The sequence below is a fragment of the Triticum aestivum genome, chromosome 7D (genome assembly GCF_018294505.1).
Source record: "Triticum aestivum cultivar Chinese Spring chromosome 7D, IWGSC CS RefSeq v2.1, whole genome shotgun sequence".
NCBI classification, from domain to species: Eukaryota; Viridiplantae; Streptophyta; class Magnoliopsida; order Poales; family Poaceae; genus Triticum; species Triticum aestivum.
In genome coordinates, this window is record NC_057814.1 from 154,297,694 (window position 1) to 154,320,977 (window position 23,284).

A 23,284-nucleotide genomic window follows, 5' to 3' on the forward strand; every position below is an offset into this window, starting at 1 on the left:
CCTCTACCGCCCGGTTCAAGTCCAGGACGTCCAGTTCCACCTGCAGGAGGGCCTCGATGGCAGCGGCATCCGCGCGCTCCGCCTCAAGTTGAGCCTCCGCCGCCCGGTTCACATCCACGACATCCGGTTCCACCTGCAGGAGAGCCTCGATGGCAGCGGCATGCGCGCGCTCTGCGCCGAGTTGAGCCTCTGCCTCCCGATCCTCATTTAGTATCGCCAGGTTGAACCACTGGTCCGCCTACACTATGGGGGACTCGGACGCCGGCACGAAGTCGGCGTCCATCATCTCATACCCATCGGGGGCCTTCTGCGCCGTGACCTCCGCCATGAACATTGGATCGGCTTCCTCCTCCTCGTAGCTTGGCTCCAGAGAACTCGGGGATTGGCCCGCCGCAAAGCGAGTTTGGGAACGGAGGTCTCTGGCGCCGACCGCCGCCGCGATTTCTGCGCGGCGCTCCGGCGTCAGCATCTTGTAGTACGTGATCTTGTGGCACACCATGGCTTTCCAGCGAACTAGGGGACGCTTGATGCGGGCTAGGGGATTGAAAGGTGGGGGAAGGGGTTGGAGATTAGGTGTGGTTTTAGGGCAGTGGCTGGCGTAGGCCGAGCAGCGAAGGTTCTCGTGTGAATAGTGGTTCCGGTGACGACCGGTCAATCGGTTTTGACTGTACATCGCTCTTTTCGCGTTCGCGTTGTAGCCCGGCATGCTGGACCCTCCACATCGCTCACCGAATGGAACGCGCTTCGACTTGCGTTTTCGCTCGCTTGTGGGACCGCAGTTGAGAGCAAACCGACGTCCCTCCCCCTCCCCCGCCCGCGTCATTTTATGCGGAGTAAATAAAAACAGAGGGAGTATACTACGGATGAGGATCCCCTGACGTGGCCGAACCCATTGAGTAACTGACATGCGGGGCCTAGCAAGCATGGGGTCCGCCAGTAAGTGACCGAAAGGGAAGGTAAGGCAGAGATACATATGTGAAAGGAGCTTCCAATGATATAATTTTCACATTATACATCTCATGTACTATTAATCTTGTCAATAGTCAAATGCGGTTTTGAAAAACGCATTAGAGCATGGTTAATAATATAGCCAGTCAATGGCTATAAGGAACTGCCATGTCATCTATAGCCATCATCTATTATATGCACTCATACAGTAGTGTGGGCTATAAGGTTGGCTATTTCCCGCAAAAAAAATTATAAGGTTGGCTATTGTATTAGGGGCTGTTTGGTTCCCAGCCACACCTTGCCACACCTAACCTTAGGCAAGTTTGACCAAGTTAGGTAGGTGTTTGGTTCTAGCCACACTTAAGGCAAGGATTTTTTTATGAGCAGTGAACCCCACATGTCATAGACACAAAAAGTGTGGCAAGATTCCCTTAGGCAAGCCAAAGTGTGGCTAACAATTTGAGCAACTCAACTAAGGCAAGTGTGGCAAAAATCATGTGGCAATATATGGCAAAGACAGTCACAATCCAAACAGCCCCTTAGTACTTTTTTCCATCTCCTCTCCATCTCTTTCTTCATATTTATTGTACATATTTAACTATGAACGCATATATAGCTAGGCTCTTGCATGAGAGCTCACTCCCCTTACTTTTTCACATCTCTCTCCTCCACATAGGCCCTATATAAATGGAAGGAGGGAGTACAACTATGAGCACTGCATACTCTAGTACAGATGTTGTCAGTACTCCACTAGTACTATTGGACAGGGAGCTTAAAAAAGTTACTATTGGACTGGCTATACGTGGCGAAATCCTAGTAGGAAGAGCATGCGCGAGAACAAGCACATTCACGTGGTTGAAAACAAATTGGAAACCATCTCGGGTACAAATCTAGGAGTACGTACGAATCTAACAATATTGATTGGGCGTTGTTGAATGTTGATACTTTTTTTTATCAAAGTAGAGATACTTTGACTACACATAAAACTTATATGTAAACTAGAAAGGATAGGAGGGAGTATATTGTACGTTCAAAAATGAAACGAACATTGAATACCCTTTATATATGATTTGCAGATGCTATGATCACCGGTTCAAAATTTTGAATCCGCCCTAGGTATCACACATGTCCCCACTTGTTCTCTCTCGATTTCATCTGGGGGTCCGGAGATCAATTGAAAGAGGACTAGGGTGGGTACAATACGTTCGTTTATGAACGTAGAATACTCCCTGTGATCCCCACAGACCCCCCCCTCGCGGGTCAATTCTATCATAGAAACAGACCTAACCTTTATCTCCTTGCACGACACGCAATTGATCTTTGAACATCAATCGATCTCGTCAACATGTGTCGGGGCATGAACCGAATGGGATGTCAAACTAAGACGCGAAGCGACACGTAGTGGAGGCAAAGTGAAACTTCAAACGAACCGTTTGTTTGTATGCATGTCGGACAAATTACAAATAAACATTGGAAATACAAGCATGGTCTAGGCCCACATGTGAATGATAATCGGCGGAATGTTCAAATGAGGCATGCGGGAGGATGGACTCGACCGGAGGGCGACATGATCGATGGAGAAGAGGGTTGGAGAGGAATGACAAATAAGCAAACGCCACATGATTATACTTGAATGGCTCAAATAAACAATAAGTTGTCTCGCTTGGCGTACATAGTGAAAGGCCTAATGCGCAACGCGGAGCACTGACGCTCGAATATGGCCGGGAAAACAGGGAAACCGACATGTGGGGCACACCTGTCGGGACGACGTAGCGCAAACTAGTCCGATGGGGGAGCTGGCCCACGACCTCCTCGCCATCGGCAACCATTCATGTGGGTCGTGGGGGCCAACAACATGGCGCAGCTCCAGCACCGCCTCTGGACACGGCGACCGCGGTGAGCGACACGCTCATCGTCACTAGACACGGTTGGTTTTAGTGTGCCGAGGGTGGCATTAGTGTTGTGGCACGACCAATAGTATGTTTGGTTTGTGCCCAAGGTTGCCCCATCAAAGCATTGGGTAGCGAAAATTTTGGTTGAGGTTTTGGTTGCCCATGATTTGGCCGACATCGGCAAGAAAAATGAACTAGACTTGGCTAGAGTTCATTGGCATGCCAAAAAAATGGCAACCATCCAAACAAAGACCAATCTTTGGGTCATGACCGGAATTTTGGTAAGGTGCACCTTGGCCACAATCCAAACACACCCCATCACCCGGCTCGTCGAGGATGCACGGGGCGCCGGGACGCGTCCGCGGAGTGGTGTAGCGCGGCCAACTACATCCTCAGGACCTGAGACCATGCCGAGTCGTCTTGCTTTTTCAATGACATGCGTCGATCGCATGTGAGCAAAGGGCATCTCCAATGTTGCCACGACCGAGCTGACTACCCTGGCACACCAAGAACCCTCGTCCCTTGCGCCGTCGCGTGGTGCGTTCCCAGCCGGCGCTAGCTGCCCGCATTCATGCCGTCTGTCCGTATGCCGTCGTTAAGAGGCTCGGTGCCCGAGGAACCAACTCCGGCGACTTAATGACGCACCAGGACGCTTGGCCTCACCGGAATGCTCTACTTAATGCGGCAACGCCCAGCTAACCTCCACACTAAAGCGCATCGTCCTGGCACCACATCTGCCATGACCGCAAGCGCGAACGCTCTGCGGGAGAGCTTGTATTCGGGGATGGAGCTCGAGGTCACCGCCCTCGCTCAAGTCGCTGCACAAGCGGTGGCCACGCTGGCGGCCGACGACGGGAGCACCATCAGCCATGCGTCCTACTTGCCGCCGTCCAACGTCCGGCACCGCCGAGGTCGGGGACTCCTCCGAGGATGAGTAGGGCATGGGAGGCGGCAGGGCATGGTGTGCCAACTGGCCGGTCCGTCTCCCATGTTCTACTTTTCCTCGCTGGAGACCGCACCTTCACTTCACGGGTCTTGAACCCCGCCCCCGTACATGGAGATCGCGGATGGAGGATGTCGGTCGCAGCCGTAGAATAGGCTTTGGGTCGGGTTTCTTTTATTTTTCTGTCCTATAAAAGTTCGAAATGTAATGAAAATCTGCCGTGTTTGCATTAATCTCGGCTGGTGTATATGAACTTTGACAATAATATAGTACATTGTAGGAGTACTAGCAAGATGCTCGTGCGTTGCACGGAAGATCAAGATCTCGTGGGAGAAATGGATGAACGAGGGAAGGCCTTATATACAAATGCGCATTCACGCATTTCACATTTTTCTACATCTACGGGAACGTACGAAAGGGTTAACGTAAATTGCCTCTCTCTCTCCTCCCCTGATTTTCATGGTGGTGGGCCCCTCCCTCCCCCCAATCTACAATCAACAACTCACATGTTTCACATTATGTTAATTACGTAACTGGGACTACGTAGGTGTAGCATTACTCGTCCTAAAAAACCCAACTAAGCCAACCTCCCAGCATATCGCGCGGGAAAAGACCCGGCCGCGCCGTTTTAGTCGGGATTACCGGATTACTAGTAGTAGTATCGATGGATCGCGCGAAGCAATAAGTTATTTTTTTGAGGGGGCGAAGCACCTAGTTAAAAGGAAAAAAGGCGGTACACTCACAACACCCCTGTCGCGGTCGCATTGCACCCCACACACGTTCGGTCCTGCACACGGCTCACGCAAACGGAACGCGCTTCGGCTTGCCTCTTCACTGACACGTGGGACTGCACTTGGAGGAATCGACCATGCGCCAAACTCCCCCCACCAACCGCGCAAAAATCCTCCCCCCACCCAAAAATTTCCCCCAAATCCTAGATTCAACCGCCCTTCGGCCAACTAGCCAATAACATTCCCCAAACCCCCTCCCCCCGTCCCCCTCCACTCCATTCGCTCCGCCAAAGCCGCCCTCCCCGCCACGCCGATATGTCGGCGCCGCGGTTCGTCGAGGGGACGCACGGCGATCCTCTCGCTCCCACAGTACGCTCTCGTAGACTGTCGTCCTCTAGCCGCGCCGCCACCGTTGGCGACGTTCTTGTGGAGGCGCACGGCGGTCAGCGATGCCACTGCTGGCGACGTTCGTGTGGAGACGCACGGCGGTCAGCTTCTCCCACGGTACACGCATTCTAGACTGAGGCCCCGTGCATGTTGGTGTAGCGCTGAATGTTAGCTGATAGATGCTGTTAATCTCACTGTTTGCCGAGGTAGTTTACAGTCAATATGCTCTGCTTAAGAAGCTTCCTTGCCCTGTTCTGCACTCAATCTTCTTAGCTGAGATGGCATGCCAAGGCCGATTAGTTGCTAAAATATCCTGCCATATATTTATTGTGACGTAGATTGCCATGGTCTAGTAGCCAATCTGTTAGGTGAAATAGCTCTACACCATTTTATACTCTATCTTTGTTGCTGCGATGGCCTTCGATAGTTCGATGGCTGTGTGCTCGGCCTCATTGACTGCTGAAACAGCGTGCCATAATTTAGCACTCAAATATGTTTGCTGAATTAGCTTTACATATATTTCGTTACTTAGATCTGCTCGTCCAAATATCTTGCCATAGCTTTAGACATCGACCTAGGTATTTTCTTCTGGACTTCATAAAAAAGCATATATGTTTTCCTGTAATATCTAGTAGAAGAACTAATTTGTATGTCTAACATATGGACAGGACTTGGATAACTTCTGCTTGAAGATTCTCCGTTGCATATGTCGAGGGGGTTGAAAATTTCATGAACTTTATCAGAGCTGAGTACGGTGGTCCAAAATCAGATGTGCTCTGCCCGTGTAGCAGTTGTATGAATTCAGTTACAAGACCCCAGTCAACTGTGCAAAATCATCTACACTTGTATGGGATGTCGGTCACATATACTAGGTGGGTTCATCATGGTGAAGCTGTGAACGTCAATGTTATTGACTACGTGGAGGCAGCAGATCACCATCTTGATCTGCCTGATGCTCAGGTGGAAGAGGAGGAGGAGGAGGAGGTGGTGGCGGAGCCAGTGAGTTTGACCAACATTGAAACAATGCTACGAAATGCTCGTGCATTCCATGAACTTTCACCTGCAGAAGAAAAATGGTGGGCCCGCATGTTGGAACAATGCAACGTGGCTGTCACCCCAGGAAATAAACTGTCAGTATTCTCAGCTATGGTCACCTTTCTTCAGGTGAAGACATCTGAGCGGATGACCAACAAATCATTCGATGCGATGTTGGCTGCTTTCCGCAAAGCTTTCCCAGACGTGTCTGAGCTGCCACACACCTACAGTAAAATGAAGAATTTCCTTTGTGCAGTTGGAATTGGATATGATATGATCCATGTTTGTAAGAATAATTGTGTTCTGTTCCGGAAGGATTATGCCAACTTAAGTGAATGCCCAAAATGCAAATCATCAAGATGGAAAGATGGCGATGCTGTGAAGAGGATTCCTCATAATGTTCTGAGACATTTTCCAGTTACACCAAGATTACAGGGGTTGTTTCATGATGCTGAAACAAGAGAGGATGTAATGTGGCATTCTAGGAACCAGGAGTACGGAGATCAGAATGTGATGAGCCATCCATCACATGGTAGTGAGTGGAAAAGCTTCAATCAGAAGCACGAAAAGTTTGCTGTTGACCCGAGAAACATTAGACTTGGCTTAGCTTCAGATGGATTTAACCCATTTGGCCACCAGAGCGCCACATATAGCATGTGGCCAGTGCTTGTTATCCCTTACAACATGCCTCGAAATGTCTGCACCAAAGAATCAAACTAAATGATGGCCTTGCTCATCCCAGGTCCAAAAAGTCCTGGAAAGGATTTTGATTTGTTCATGGAGCCTCTTGTGGAGGAACTTCAACAGCTATGGAGGGGTGTTCTCACTCGAGACCTATATAGCAGCCCACCAGCTGATTTCTTTCTGCATGCTGTTATAATTTGGTGCATCCATGATTATCCGGCTTTGGGCACTATGTCAAGGCGAACGACACATGGTTACAATGCATGTGTTCGTTGTGACTGGAATCCGCTGTCATACGCAATACTTAGCAAGATCTGTTACATTGGACACCGTCGTTTCCTTGCCAAGGACAAACCGCATCCTAGAAAATACCGAAGACATGTGTTCAATGCAAAGCATGAAAACCGTGATGCGCCAAAGAGGCTCACCGCCGGTGAGTTGCAAGTGGAATTAGAGAAGGTCAGGCATATTACACAAGGAAACCATCCTGATAATGGTAGCGGGAAAAGGAAGTGTGGCAGGGCAGAAGAGAGATTATTGTTTACCCGCAGGTCCACTTTGTGGGACTTGGAGTATTGGAAAGATTTGGATCTGTGGGATAATCTTGATGTGATGCACATCGACAAAAATATATGTGACAGCATTATCGGCACACTTCTTAATATTGAAGGCAAGACGAAAGATACCTTAAAAATCCAGGATTGATTTGACACACCTGGGTATCAGACAGGATTTGCAGGTGCATGAAGGTAAACCACGTGATATGGCACCAGTTGTGTACGTCTTGGACAAGGTAAAAAGAGAAGAATTTTGCGAGGTCCTGTCACGTGTGAGATTCCCACATGGATTTGCTTCCAACCCTGAAAGGAGAGTCAGTGCAGATGGAAACAAGGTACAAGGGTTGAAAACTCATGACTGCCACATCATACTTCAAAGGGTTTTACCTGTTATCCTTAGAGGATTGGGCCGCCCTGACTTATACAGAGAAGTTGTAGAGTTGGGACAATTCTTCAGGGACCTTTGCAGTAGAAATATCAGGATAGATGCTTTGGAGCGTCTTAGAGACAAGATACCAACTATCCTATGCGACCTTGAGAAGATATATCCTCCAGCCTTCTTTGATGTGATGGTGCATTTGGTTGTTCATCTACCTGATGAGGCACTACTTAGAGGTCCAGTACAGGATGGCTGGATGTACCCTATTGAAAGGCGGCTAGGCACTTTCAAGGGCTATGTTAGGAACAGAGCTAGACCCGAGGGTTCTATTGCAGAGACCTACATTGCTACAGAAGCGTTGACATTCTGCTCAAAATACATTGAAACAACTGATCAGCTTAGCAAAGACGTGGATGAAGACAATCCCGGGCTCAATGTTTTCGATTATTCTGTTCGAGTTACAGGGAAGAGTCGACAAGAGGACAAACCTAAAGATTTGGAAAAAATGGTTTGGTACGTGTTGAATAACTGTCCTGAGATACTACCTTATATCAAGTAAGTGCTAAGTACTACAGCTTATACATCGTAATCTACTTAACTTGCAGCACATTCTTATATATTTACATGTTTGACGCGATCACTATGTTGTGCAGCATCTACAAAAAGGAGTTACTGTCGCAAAATCCAAGAAACATTGACAAACTGGTTATGGCGGGATTTGCGAAATGGTTCAAGAGCCATGTAAGCTTTTGAATTGCACTGTCAGTTTTTAATATATTGAGTACATAAGATGATCATCTTGTCTATTTTCTAACCATAGGTTAAGAAGATGCGGGAGGATGGGCAGGAAGTTGATGATGCCCTTTACTCGCTAGCAATGGGTCCTGATACTCGGGTAAGACATTATGAATCTTGCGTTGTTGGAGATGTGCGCTACAACACCCTTGCACGAGACAAAGGCAGGAAGACACAAAACAGTGCCATCATGAGCACGGATACGTATGAAAAAGAGACAACTAAAATGTATGCTAACATAACAGACATTGCTCAGTTGCAGTATATCTCCAGTTTCGAGGATCATCGGTGTGTGGTTCTGTTGTGCTGTCGTTGGTATAACTTGTTTTCCAGGATCGCAAAACCCAGAGCTGATGATTATTTCAAATCCATCAATGTCAAGGCGGCGTACCAGACCAACGAGCCTTTTATTTTGGCAAATCAAGCAACACAGATATTTTTCTTGGAAGACACATTTGCACGCAGCGATGACTGGAGAGTAGTGCAAAGGTTTGAGCAGAGGAATTCGTTTAATGAAGTTGCACAACAAGATGATGCTTACACTGCTCCTGATGTACAAGATAACACAGATGTTCCTAATATCTTTGAGAACCATCACGTCAATGACACCGGCGAAAAGATTGCTTGTCGTGCTGTGGACATACAAGAGTTGATCAAGAAAAAGCCAACGTTCTAGGACGTTGATGACGAAGAAGAAGATGACACCATGGGGAATTACGATTCAGACTGATACACATGGCGAAGATGTTGATGCTGCTGCTGTGGATGATGATTACATTGCTTTTGTCGTATTTGCCTGTCAGAAGACGTTTTTTTATCTACTATGTGAAATTGTGTTTGCTATGACAACTGAAACCTGATGAACATGTTGTTTAGTATTTTCCTATGAGAACATCACTTGTTATGTATGCTGATTTGTGTTTGGTGATTGTATGATGACTAAAACATGATGACATTGTTGTTTAGTTGTCCTCATATTTGGCTGTGAAACTTGAATTTGATGACATAGTTTGCTGTTGGAGTGCAATTTGCTCGACGTCTTCGAATGAGAACAAAGCTGACCCGACATGTCCTCTGCTTATTTATTTATTTATTACCAAAAGGGCCTCTGCTATTTATTTATTTATGAGCAAAAAGGGATACCCCCTGATTTCCGTTAATAGAAATCATTAGATGTTCACAACACTACGCCCAGCCTGCTACACATGTTTCATTCATTACTAGTTTCAGCAAAGTGCTCATGTCATAGCCACTGAATACATCACGAGTGCTACATACACTGCAAATAAAGAGACAATCATCCTACAGAGCACATCAATTTTGCCCATTATCTTCACAAGCTCTTTCATCTCCTCATTGCTGTCAAGGCCATTCAACAGCTGTTGCTTGGCCATGATAAGAGGAACTGCATCTTTAACCTTCTGCTCTGCATCTTCCTCTGCTGGTATTGGGATTCCTCGGCTAACCAAGTAATCAGCGTAGTTGCACTCCCCCACATCAGCAACTTCCCAGAAATACAAATCACACGAATCTTCCCTTTTCTGCACGAATCAAATTGGAAGATCATCAACCAAACTATTAAAAAAAATCAGCAACAGAAAGCAGCAGAACAACACTTAAACACATTATTACCCCATGATTCGGGCATTTGTAGAAGACTCAGCCAGGGTTGAGGATTGTGGTTGAGACGCGACGGATGACTCTGCGTGATTTGCAGCAGTGGCACCACACCAATGACAGCGGGTTGCGATGAGAAACCGGCTGTGGTGCGCGTGTCGGCGGGGGTGTGATGAGACCCACAGGCGATGGTACGGGTGGCGACTTGGCGCATATTTGGTTGTTGCCTGCTGAAGAGCAGGTGGACGAGCAGCCAGCGGACATGGTTGCTGCGGCCAGAGCTTATGATGCTAGGCAGAGTAAGTAGAGAAGAGGAGAAGCGAACGTTGGATATGCCAGTTTCATTACTTGCAGAGTAGCATAGCACCATATATAGTCATAGTCTTAGGTTCGGATTCGAACCAGCTACAGGAGCACGTCTCTCTTTGTTCTAAAACTCCGCAACGTCTCTTTACTGGTACACTAGCTTGTTCTGTACGCCTTCTCAAGTCTTTGATTCCTCCACCTGACATTTGGGACCCACCGAAAGGGCCTTTGTATTTCGCGAAAAAAATGTGCCCCCCACTGATAGGTCAGACCCACCAGCTATCTTCGCACGCAAGGAAGTGCCTCTGTATTACGCACAAAAAAATGAATACCCCCCTTCCAGCTGGAACCCAGCATCGTGGGAGGCTGACTTGTGGGCCTACCAAGTTGACGGGGACGGAGGGCTTTGTCAGCTTAGTCAATATGAATGATTCTAGCTCCAGTTACCGTACGATGTTCATCCAACGGCAGTAGTGCTTCTTCAACCTCTGGTCTTCTTGCTCCAGCCGCCCAAACCAGCGCCGGTCGTGTCGCGTGCTCCTGCCTCCCATGGCCGGCTGTGATGCCGTGGAGGCCTCACCGCCCCCTACTACTCCCACCGCTGGCCAGGGCATCCCACTACTCACCCACACCCCCTGTTATTCTACGGCGACGACAGCCTCACACCGCAGCCGAACCAGTGAACCCTCGTACTCCTCTCCGCGTGGGCATCCACTGCCGCGTCTTCCTCGGCCCAGCGTCTTCCCCTTCCTAGGCCTCGCCATCGTCCACTGCCTTGGTGCTCTCGGCGCAGCGTGGTCAATGTGGTCAACGACCGACTTCCATCGGAAGAGTACTGTACGTGGAGAGGCTGACAGCTGGGTCCACGGCCACAACCCAGTTTTTTTGTGATTTGCCAAGTAAGTCGCTTTGTCAGGCCTGTTGGGCTGCAAATATTTTCAACACGAGGAGAGCTTCATTCGGCTGGCCGAGAAAATGGCCTATCAGTAATGAGAAATGGGCTGTACATTGTTAAAACACATCAAACCGGCAATTAGTTTCAAATTTCTTTTTATCATTTCAAGATTTTAAATTGCATTGATTTTTATGCGTGGACAATTTGTTGGATTTTGTATTGATATACATTTATATTTAAAATCAGTTTGAATGTGACTCGAAATTTCAGGATTAAAAACAGTTCGGATCGCACCGAAATATGCAAAATTTCGTATAATTTTTTAACCGTGGCCACAATATGGGCTTTAATGCTAACAAAAAGAATATGGGCTCCAAAAAAACCTTAAGAATTAGCAAATGGGCTGTAAATTATTGGAAATAATGGCAGATGGGTTGTATGATGTTTTCCACAGATTTGAGGCTTTCCTAAAAAAACGTTGACGCACAAGCAGTGACTATTGGATGTCCATCCAACGGCCGTCGTGCTTCTTCAATCTCTGCTCTTCCTGCTCCAGCTGCTCAAACAAGCACCGGCGGGACTACCAGCTCTCTCCTCCCCGCGGCCGGCTATGCTGCCGCGCAGGCCTCACCGCCCCACCGTACTCCCATCGCTAGCCTAGCCATCCCTCTACTCACCCACACCTGCAGTTATCCTCGGGTGACGGCAGACGAACCAGTAAACCCTCGTACAGTCGTACTCCCCTCCGCGTGGGAAACAACTGCCGAGTCTTCCCTGCCTCTGTGTTGTTCCCTTCCTAGGCCTCACCGTCATCCACCGCCCTGGTGCTCTCGGCACGGCCTGATCAACGTGGTCAACGACCGACATGCATCTGAAGTGGACTGTACGTGGATAGGCTGACAGCTGGGTCCACGGCCGCACGCAAGGAAATGCGTTCTTATTACGCGCAAAATAATGATTCCTCCACCTGACATCTGGGACCCACCAAAAGGGCCTCTGTATTTCACGAAAAAATGTTACCGCCGCAGACAGCTTGGACCCACCAGCTATATCTTCGCATGCAAGGAAGTGCCTCCTTATTACGCACAAAAAATGAATACTCCCCCTACCAACTGGGACCCAGTATAGTGGCAGGCTGACTTGTGGGCCTACTAAGTTGACGGGGATGGAGGGCTTAGTCAACTTAGTCAATATGCACGATTGTAGCTCCAGTGACCGTACGATGTCTATCCAACGGCCGTAGTGCTTCTTCAACTTCTGGTCTTCTTGCTCCAGCCGCCCAAACCAGCGCCGGTCGTGCCTCATGCTCTTGCCTCCCGTGGCCGGCTGCGATGTGGTGGAGGCCTCACCGCCCCCTACTACTCCCACCGCTGGCCATGCCATCCCTCTACTCACCCACACCCCCTGTTATTCTGCGGCGACGACAGCCTCACACCGGAGCGAACCAGTGAACCCTCATACTCCTCTACGCGTGGGCATCCACTGTCGCGTCTTCCCCGGCTCCATGTTGTCCCCTTCCTAGGCCTCACCGTCGTCCACCGCCCTGGTGCTCTCGGCGCGGCGTGGTCAACGTGGTCAAGGAACGACTTCTAGCGGAAGAGTACTGTACGTGGAGAGGCTGACAGCTGGGTCCACGGCAGCCGCAAGGAAGTGCCTCCTTATTACGCGGAAAATAATTATTCCTCCACCTGATAGCAGGGACCCACCGGACGGGCCCGTATTTGGCGAAAAAATGTTTCCCCCTGACTGCTGGGACCCACCGGATGGGCCACCGTATTTCGCGAAAAAACGTTCCCCCCAGTGTCAGCTCGGACCCACCGGAAGTGCCTTCTTATTACGCACAAAAAAATGAATACTCCCCCTGCTAGTTGGGACCCACCTTGGTGGGTGGCTGACTTGTGGGCCTATTAAGTTGACGGGGACGGAGTGCTTTGTCAACTTAGTCAATATGAACGATTCTAGCTCCAGTGACCGTACGATGTCCATCCAACGGCCACAGTGCTTCTTCAACCTCTGGTCTTCTTGCTCCAGCCACCCAAAGCAGCGCCGGTCGTGCCGCATGCTCCGGCCTCCCGTGGCCGGCTGTGCTGCCACGGAGGCCTCACCGCCCCGCACTATTCCCACCGCTGGCCAGGCCCTGCTGCGACAGCAGCCTCACACCGCAGCCGAACCAGTGAACCCTCGTACTCCTCTCCGCATGGGCTTGCACTGCCACGTCTTCCCCGGCTCTGTGTCGTCCCCTTCCTAGGCCTCACCGTCGTCCACCACCCTGGTGCTCTCGGTGCGGCGTGGTCAACGTGGTCAAGGAACGACTTCCATCAGAAGAGTACTGTACGTGGAGAGGCTGACAGCTAGGTCCACGGCCGCAGCAAGGAAGTGCCTCCTTATTATGCGCAAAATAATTATTCCTCCACCTGACAGTGGGGACCCACCGGACGGGCCACCATATTTCACGAAAAAAACGTTTCCCCCTGACTGCTGGGAACCAGCAGCTACATCTTCGCACGCAAGGAAGTGCGTCCGGGCAAAAAAAAAACGATTTGCCCCCTGACTGCTGGACCCACCAGCTACATCTTCGCACACAAGGAAGTGCCTGACAGTCGGGATACACCTAGTCGAAGCGTATGTAGCGTTGTCACTCTGGTCGCGAACGTGTACGTACATACTGGTCGATGTAGAGGCGCGCACCTGTCGTAGTAGAGGCGCACACGTAGCATGTACACGTACGTACAGCGACCAGGGTGCAAGAAAGTAAATACGTCCACATACGTACATACGGGCGGGGTCTCAAACGCCTACTCGCGCATACGTACGGCCAGGGCTCGTGTACATGGCTGGGTCGGAACGGAGAAACAACGTCGTCCTCTTGTTCATGGGGAGCCAACCGGCTGGGTCGGAACGGAATGCGTCGTCGTGTTCATCGGGAGGGCTTGGATGGAACAGCCGATGGAAATGAGGCCCGGCATACCACAGAACGGAGGAAATGGCCTTGTGTTCGACCGGCCACATTCGAAACGGGATCCTGTTCATCGGGAGGGGTCTGGCATACCGCAAAACAGAGGAAACGGACCTCCTACGGTCAAAACGGGGGTCCTGTTGATCGGGACGGGTGTGGCGTACCGCAAAACGGAGGAAACGGACTTGTGTTGGAGCACTACGATCGAAACGGAGGTCTTGTTCATCAGGAGGGGTGTGGCGTACTGCAAAACGGGACTCCACGGGATACTGTTCATCTCCACCATCGACCCCCTCCAGCCTGCACGGGCTACTGTTCATCCACCGTCGACCTCCTCCGGCCTCCACCTGCGACTATTCATCCACGGGCTCCTGTTCATCCAGCCTCCACCGCGCGTTACTCCACCGGCTTCTGTTCAACCAGCCCTCTCCACGGGCTCCTGTTCAACCACCCCTCCACGGGCTACTGTTCATCCAGCCCTCCACCGCCTACTATTCATCCTGCCCTCCACGGGGTGGTCCTGTTCATCCAGCCCTCCACGGGGTCCTGTTCATCCAGCCCCAACCGGCTCGATCGATCGGGGTCCTGTTCATCCAGAGGCAACACCACGAGGTCCTGTTCATCCACCCCCAGCGGGAACTATTCATCGAAACCCCCCAGCAACGCTCACTGTTCATCCAGAGGCGCATCGATCGGCTTCAATTAGCAGCAGTAGTGAAGGAATCGCTCGATCGGGTTCAGTTAACAGCCATCGATCGATCGCTCGGGTTCAGTAACGCATAGCCTGAAGTGCAATCGCTCGGGTTCAGTTAGAGCCCAACGCCTCGCTTGGGTTCAGTTAGAGCCCAACGTCTCGTACCCACGCGCGTGCTTGTACGAGAGAAACACGCATCGCTCGGCCCCGACCACCCACCCTAACCGGGAACACCCCGATATTTTCCTCGCCCTCGTTTCTACCACGGTTTTTTCCATCATGGACGGCCCAAAGAATGTCATGCAGCTGCGTCTCCGGCCCACCCAGGACGAAAAGCCCATTTTCTGTCATGATTTTTTGTCATAGAAGTAGGACCCCACCACATCTATGATGATACCGGGTTTTGTCACAATTATTTTCATAGAAGTGTCATAAGTATGACAGAAAAAAATTTCATTCGGCCCAAAATGTCACGGATGTGTATTTTTTTTGTAGTGTATCCTGGTCTTCTTCCAGCTTCCCACGTAAGTAATCAGGAGAAATCCCCCTCGAAAGAGTTTCCTCGCACTGCCTCACCCACCGCACTGTCTCATGCTTCAAAGGGGAGGCGTTCGGCACATCATGCTACGCCGGGGATGACTCCAAGAAGAGCGGCTCCCGCGCCGAGGAAGGCCTCGAAAAGGAAGGTCGGCGAAGACAAGGCCGGTCCTTCGTCGAAGAGGTATGGATTTGAAGGTATGCTCTGGCAGTCGTACCCAACCGTGATTGTTATGTTGTTCCTGTATCAGGAAAAAGGTTCGCCGGACTATGTCCGGGGATTCGGCCGGTCGCACTCCCAACAACCGGGATTTAGATCCCACCGAAGAGGTGGGGGCCGCTATGGGGACAAAGCCGGACTGTCCTTCGGCCGAGGGTTCGGAAGACACGTCCGTTACCAACTCGGAAGTAGAGAGCGCCATGAATCATCGGCGCTGGAGGGCTGTCTTACGAGACCCCAAGTTCTCGGGAGAGGCATTCAATGCCTTCAGCTCGGCTGACGCATACATCCGATCTGCTCGAGATGGGCTTAGAAAAGCCACAAAGCAACATTTGACAGATGTGCAGGTAAGTTTTTCTTTGTCCGAAAAGGATAACCATATGCCCGTAGCCCCCGAGACTGAAAGCAGTTGGTATAACTGATTTAAGGATCATTGTATAACCAGGTCCTTACAGAGAAGAATGGCCTGCTAGCCCAAGAGCTGGAGCAGTGTCGGGTGCAGCTAAATGCTGCTACCGCCGAACTGGAAAACTTCAAGAAGGCGTCTTCTGGTAACATTCCTCTCCATCGAGGAACAATAATTGTATAACAACTGTACTAATACTGTTGCTGATCGCATAATAGGATCGCCCGATCAACTTGAAGAGAAGTTGAAGATCGCCCGAGAGGGAGAAAAAGAGGCAAAAAGGCTACACGCCGCAGGCGAGCGTGTGCTGACCCGAGTCAGAGGGGAGAAAAACAAGCTACATGATTCCAACACTACATTGGGTGAAGAATTGAAAGATGTGCGAGCCCAGCTAGCCGACTCCATGAAGGAGAACAAGAAGCTGCGGGGCGACATATTCAGTACGTGTCTGAACTATTTTTAAAGTATTTCGGAGATAAATGGAACTGATATAGTTATGATTGCAGGTATATTGACGGGCCGTCCTGAAGAGGAGGTGTCCGGATCATCAAGTGATGTGCTGCAAGGGCTGTCGCAAGTGCACGAACAGGCTCGGCTGGCGATGCGGAGTGTTGCCAAGGCCCTATGGCCATCCGCCTCCCCTCGAGGAAGTATGGAGGAGCTTGTAGAGCTGTTCAAAGGAGCACGGCGGCGTATCCAACTATGGAAGATATCGGCCTGCCGAGAGGGTGCGCGAGAGGCCTGGGCCATGGTGAAGACGCGATATACCATTCTGGATCCTAATCACATGGCCCATGTCGGACCGCTAGGGTCGAATGGGGAAGAAATTCCCGTTAGTTTAGTATATGACCAAGTAGAGGTGGCCGCCAAATATTCCCAACAGGATTGTAAGTTAGACCGCCTTTTGGACGGTGTAGAGGAGGAAGTGTTTGAGTCCAAGTGACTATGTACTTTCCTTGATATATGTAACTCTAGCTGAATTGTATAGCATTTGTCATGGCAGACCTTTTCGCTTCAGCCTCCGGACCTGAAGGTGCGGAGTGTTTCCGAATACCCGCACGGCCGAATAGACTTGGGTATGCGCAGAAACTAGGCGTAGGAGTCATAGTTGCTTGAACAGACAAGTTGTATCCGGATAGCTATGTTATATTACATTGAGGTTGTAAGAAACATCTTCCAGAGAGAATAGTTCCGTTAAGGGTTCCTTTCCCTGGGTGTGCATGCATTAATGTACATGCCCGAATTGTGATGTGAAAATCACAGTGTGTATAGCTTCTGGGGGTTCACAATGGAGTGAGTGCAAAAAACATCTTTAATTCACCGATCGAATATTCCCTTCAGAACGCTAGCTTTCGGCTTCACCCAGTCTGAGGTACACATCCGGATGACCCGGCAGTAACAATCACAGAGGTGCTCCCTTTATGCCCTAGCCGAACTAACGGGAACGTAGGGCATAAGCACAGGAGCCAGGCAACCCAGCTTGGCCAAAACTTAAGTCATATCGATGCATATAGTGGTGAAGAAAAGGTACATATGGAAAAAACTCATATGTGAAGAGCTTGATGCTCAAGGAATAATAATTAAAAGCTTCTATCCAAGAAGCCCCCAGGTATAATGGACGTAAATATTTAAAGATGTATGCGTCAGGGGTGTGCGGTCTAGCCGTACAAAAGCTTTAAAGCGAGAAAGAAAAAGGTAATCGTAAAAGAGAGAAAAAATAATGGAAACTACAGGGGAGAAGGAGACGAACAAGGAGTTTGGCGCTAGGCATAGAATCTTTGGAGTCTGGCCGCGTTCCAGGGGTTCGGCTCGAGGCGGTTGTCTGATGCATCGCGAAGACGGTACGCCCCTCCGGTGAGAACTTCGTCAATTATGAAGGGACCCTCCCATATTTGGGCTTGAGTTTGTCCTTTTACTTCTCCGGCAGGCGTAGAACGAGTTCGCCAATGTTGTAGGTCTTGGCCCATACTTCTCTGCTTTCATATCTTTGAGCCTGCTGTTGGTAAAATGCTGAACGGGCTTTTGCGACATCGTGCTCCTCTTCCAGGGCATCTAGGTTGTCCTGCCGATCAAGCTCAGCTTCTCTCTCTTCGTACATACGCACTCGAGGTGAGTGGTGGATAATATCGCAGGGCAATACAGCTTCCGCGCCATACACCATGAAGAAAGGTGTGTATCCGGTAGTACGGTTAGGCGTGGTCTGCAGCCCCCAGAGTATAGAGTCGAGCTCCCCAACCAGTGCTTGTCTGATTCTCTCAAAGACCGCACTAGTATGGGCTTGATGCCTCTTATAACAAGAACATTGGCTCGTTCGACTTGACCGTTGGTTTGCGGGTGGTAGACGAAGGCGTAATCGAGTTTAATGCCAAGATTAGTACACCAGGTTTTCACCTCGTCGGCTATGAAATTAGAGCCGTTGTCGGTGATGATGCTGTGTGGGACACCATAACGGTGAACAACACCGGATATGAATTCTATCACCGGGCCGGACTCAGCCATTTTGACCGGTTTAGCCTCTATCCAATTAGTGAATTTGTCCACCACGACCAGCATATATTTTTTCTTATGGCTTCCCCCTTTAAGGGGTCCAACCATATCCAGTCCCCAGATCGCGAAAGGCCAAGTAATGGGGATAGTTTGTAAGGCAGTTGGGGGCATGTGGCTTTGGTTGGCGAAGAGTTGGCATCCGACGCAGCGTTGAACAAGGTCCTGCGCGTCTGCTCGGGCTATCGGCCAATAAAACCCAGTACGGAAGGCCTTGCTAACAAGGGCCCGAGCTGCGGCATGGTGTGCGCCGAGACCAGCGTGAATTTCTGCTAAAAGCTGCCACCCCTCTTCCTCGGAGATACATCTTTGAAGCACTCCGGTAGTACTTTTCTTGTAGAGCTCTCCGTCATGAACCTTGTAGGCCTTCGAACGCTGGACAATGCGGCGAGCCTCATTCTGGTCTCCGGGAAGCTCCTTCCTATTAATGTAGGCCAAGAAGGGTTCGGTCCATGGGGCAATGACTGCCATAATGAGATGAGCCGGCCGTGTTATTTCGGTGGCTGAGCCCCCGATACTATCTGTGTGTTCAGGATTTGGGGTTGTATTCAAATCTGGACTGTTGTTGCCGCCCTCCCCTTGCCACACCACGGATGGCTTGAAAAGCCTTTCCAGGAAAATGTTGGGTGGGACAGGGTCGCGCTTGGCGTCAATGCGAGCAAGGACGTCCGCTGCCTGATTACTTTCTCGGGCGACGTGATGAAATTTGAGCCCCTCGAACCGAGCCGACATTTTTAAGACGACATTACGATAAGCTGCCATCTTTGGATCTTTGGTAGATATTGCGAGGTTTGAATCCCCGCACACCTCTAGGCGTTGGATGCCCATGGATACGGCCATCCAAAGACCATGCAATAGGGCCTCGTATCCGGCTGTGTTGTTGGAGTCTGTGTATAGCATTTGGATACATACTGGACGACATCTCTAGTGGGGGATGTTAACACGACTCCCGCTCCTAGCCCCGCCAGCATTTTGGAGCCGTCAAAATACATAACCCAATTGGAATATGCGCCGTACTCTTTAGGGAGTTCGGCCTCTGTCCATTCGGCGACGAAGTCAGCCAGCACTTGGGATTTGATGGCTCGACGTGGCTTGTATGTTATGTCAAATGTAAGTAGCTCTATGGCCCATTTGGCGATCCGTCCCGTGGCATCGCGGTCGTTTATTATGTCATTGAGTGGGACTTCAGAAGCCACCGTGATTGAACACTCCTGGAAGTAGTGTCGTAGCTTTCGGTATGCCATGAAGACCGTGTATGCTATCTTTTGGTAATGGGGATACTGGGATTTGCATGGTGTGAGGACAGTAGATACGTAGTATACTGGTTTTTGAAGTGGGAATTTGTGCCCGTCCTGTTCTCGTTCGACGACGAGCACGGCGCTCACCACCTGATGTGTTGCCGATATGTATAGCAACATGGGTTCGCCAGCGTTTGGTGCGGCCAGGATTGGGTTGCTTGCTAGGAGGGCCTTTATTTCCTCCAGTCCGGCAGTCGCCGCGTCTGTCCATTCGAAGTTATCGGTGCGCCGTAAGAGGCGATAGAGAAGTAGTGCCTTTTCTCCTAATCTGGAGATAAAGTGACTTAACGCTGCCATGCAACCAGCTAGTGATGTAGGGTGGAACCCTAGATGGCCGATCTTTCACGAAAGGAGCGGATCCCTACGAAGAACGTGATGAACACGAGGGGAAACACGAGGGAAACACGAGAGGAACACGAGAGAAATCACTCAACCAACAAGAATAGATCACACATGCGCTAGATCGATGAACACAAAGGTAAGATACAAGATCCAAAGTCAACAACGGACGATACAAACGGTAACCGGTTCTTCTCCATGAGGAGGTCTTGAATCCACGAGGGGATCTTCCCATGAGGGGTCTTGAATCCAAGGTGGATCTTCTCCGTAGACGCTGCAGTCTCTCTCGTGGAGTAGATCCGATATGGATGAGCAAAGCTCTATCTCTAAATGAGCTAATCCTTTGCTAACCCTAACTAGGAGGAGGTGGGGGAGCATATATAGTCTAAGGGACGAAGGGGTACATCGGCCTTGGCCCAGATGCGCTGCACGCAGGCAGAGGGGGCCGGATGTCCGGGCCTTCCCGAGACGCCGGATGTCCGGGCGCTGGGGCTGGATGTCCGGGCTGGCAAGGTCCAGCTTCTGTGATGGGGCGCCGGATTTCCGGGAGCTGGGCCGGATGTCCGGCGGCTCGCGACGGGCCGGATGTCCGGGCCTGGGGGCCGGATGTCCGGGCTGACTTGGTTCAGCTTCGGGTGTCTTTTGTGATGGGCGCCGGATTTCTGGGGGTTGGGCCGGATGTCCGGGCTGGTCCGGATGTCCGGGCTGGGGCCGGGTGTCTGGGGCCTGTAGTAGCTATCTCTTCTTCCTTCTCGTTCCTTTTCTTCCGCGCACGCTTGGCCTTGGTCCTTGGGTTCTCCATGGTCTCCTCGGGTGTACCTGAGTATGAACAAGGTCCGCGCTTGAAGTAGCATCCATGTCTTGCATGCGGAAAGGGAAGATTCGGAAAGGAGCGAGTTCACCTTAGGTCCAATGGCGTAGGCTCGAGTGTACATGGGGATGATCGTCGGATGCTCCGCATCATCTCCCCTCCCTTGGGAAAGATCCGACCTCGGATCAAAATCCTCATCACCATGGAAACGGTTGTCGTGGACGGACTTGTAGTTGGACGAAGTGGAAGACATGGCGCAATCGAAGTACTCCAAGGTGTCTCCGGAGTGGTACACATGCAAAAAGAGCAAACACAAACGACACTTGGAAATACAATGGTTAGCGCACACAAGGTGTCCATCATGTAAGAATGAGTCTGTGCGGCAAGAATGTTCATGGCAAAGTGCATGAAGCTTATCAAGATGATATAGAATGATATGCAAAGTGTTCATGGGAGCAAAAGCATTCATTGTGCACACAAATGTGTTGTGAATATGATCCATGCAACCACGGTGCAAAATGATGTCATAGTGAGACGGTTTATCAATAGCATGAATATGGCAATGGATGCTCAATATGATTATGTTATCATGCAATTGATGGTAGGCAATGTGATCATGATGTATGAATATGCCATCAAGAAAGATCACAACAAATTTTGTAAGGAAATGCACAAGCTCATATATCATGGATGACATCGAAATACAAGATGCAACAAGGAAATCATAATGTGTGTCAATCCATGCATAGGGTGCAAACTTGTGGTGAGTATGATATGTCCATCGAGCATGACATGTATGAGCACAATCAACAAATATGAAGGTGGGGGTGCAATGTGTCAAAGGAGTGTTGATGTACCAATGCTCGATGTCGTGGCATGAGTGGCGGTTCGAAGGTGCATCCAATAAGTCCGAGCACTCCTCAATGTGAAGGTCCATAGAGTCGATCTCCAATGTCGGTCCTCCATCCAATAGATGTATCATGTAGACAAGAAGAAGGAAACAACAAGGAAAGAATGACCCCTCCAATATGGGTAATTGAGGATGGCTCAAAGGGAAAGAGTTCACCTTTATGAGGATGTAAAAAATGTTGGTGTTGCACATCATGTACGCCTTCACATAACCAATATGTCTCGTGATGGTACCACCTTGTGAATCCTTCAAAATGAAAGAACATGAAAAACACTCGGAAAAACAAATGAGGTTAGTGCAAATGTAACACCTATCATTTGAGTGGTAAGAGACCCAACAAGTGTATGCATCATGCTCATCATAAGAAAGGACAAGGGAGCATTTCATAGTATGAAGGCATATGATGCGAGAACAACCAAATACAATAGGCTCAATCAACCAAGCATGCATCACAAGTGAAGTGTCCAAGTCTCCAAGATCATTAAGCATAGAGGCAACTATTGGAGGCAAGCGACAATAAACAAGATATATCATGTGAGAGGCATGAGCATATATGTCATCAACCCAAGAAAGCGAGTAATGGAACATGGGTGATGCAACCAAGCAAGTAATCATAGTGATCAAGTCAAGCAAGCTAGTAGTGCGAAGATGCAACGTACTAGAAGGAATCATGGCAAACATGTCATGTGTGTAAATAGTGGGCATGAATAATGCGCATGACATATCACAAGCATGAAAGCAAGATATGAGCAAAATATCATCATGGTATTGGCAAGAAGTCCTATGTAAATAGCAATGGAACATCATGACTCTCCCAACACAAGAATCAACAATAGCATGAGGCACATGATAAACATGGCAATAGCAACAAGGATCTCCACCAAACATGCAAATACACATAGGAGTAGCATAATGGTGAATCATGGGTAGATGCAAGCAAGGGTCACAATTGCATGGCAAAGTCATGTAAAGAGGAATAACATGCAATGTGAACATGATAGAATGGGCATAAGGTGACAAATGATATATAGCCCAAAGCCATGTGAGAGACAAGTAAAAGATATGCGCATAGTTGTTGCGCGAAGGGAATGGTGGGAAGGACAATCCACGGGATCCCAAATCATCGTTGCTCTCAAGAGCTCGTTTCGTCAACTCTTGGGATTGAGAGGTTGACGAGTATACGTGAGTACCTACACAAAACAAAGACAAAGGGAAAATTGTGTGTGCGTGGTATATGTACACATCATCCATCATGATGCGCACGTGCAAGTGTTGGTTAGCACAAAATAGCCAATGCTCAAATAAATGAGATGCGTGATATAGAAACATGTCATTCATCATGAGAGGTTTGTTATTATATATAGCATAATGGAGACTCAAATTGTGTAATGCATCACTAG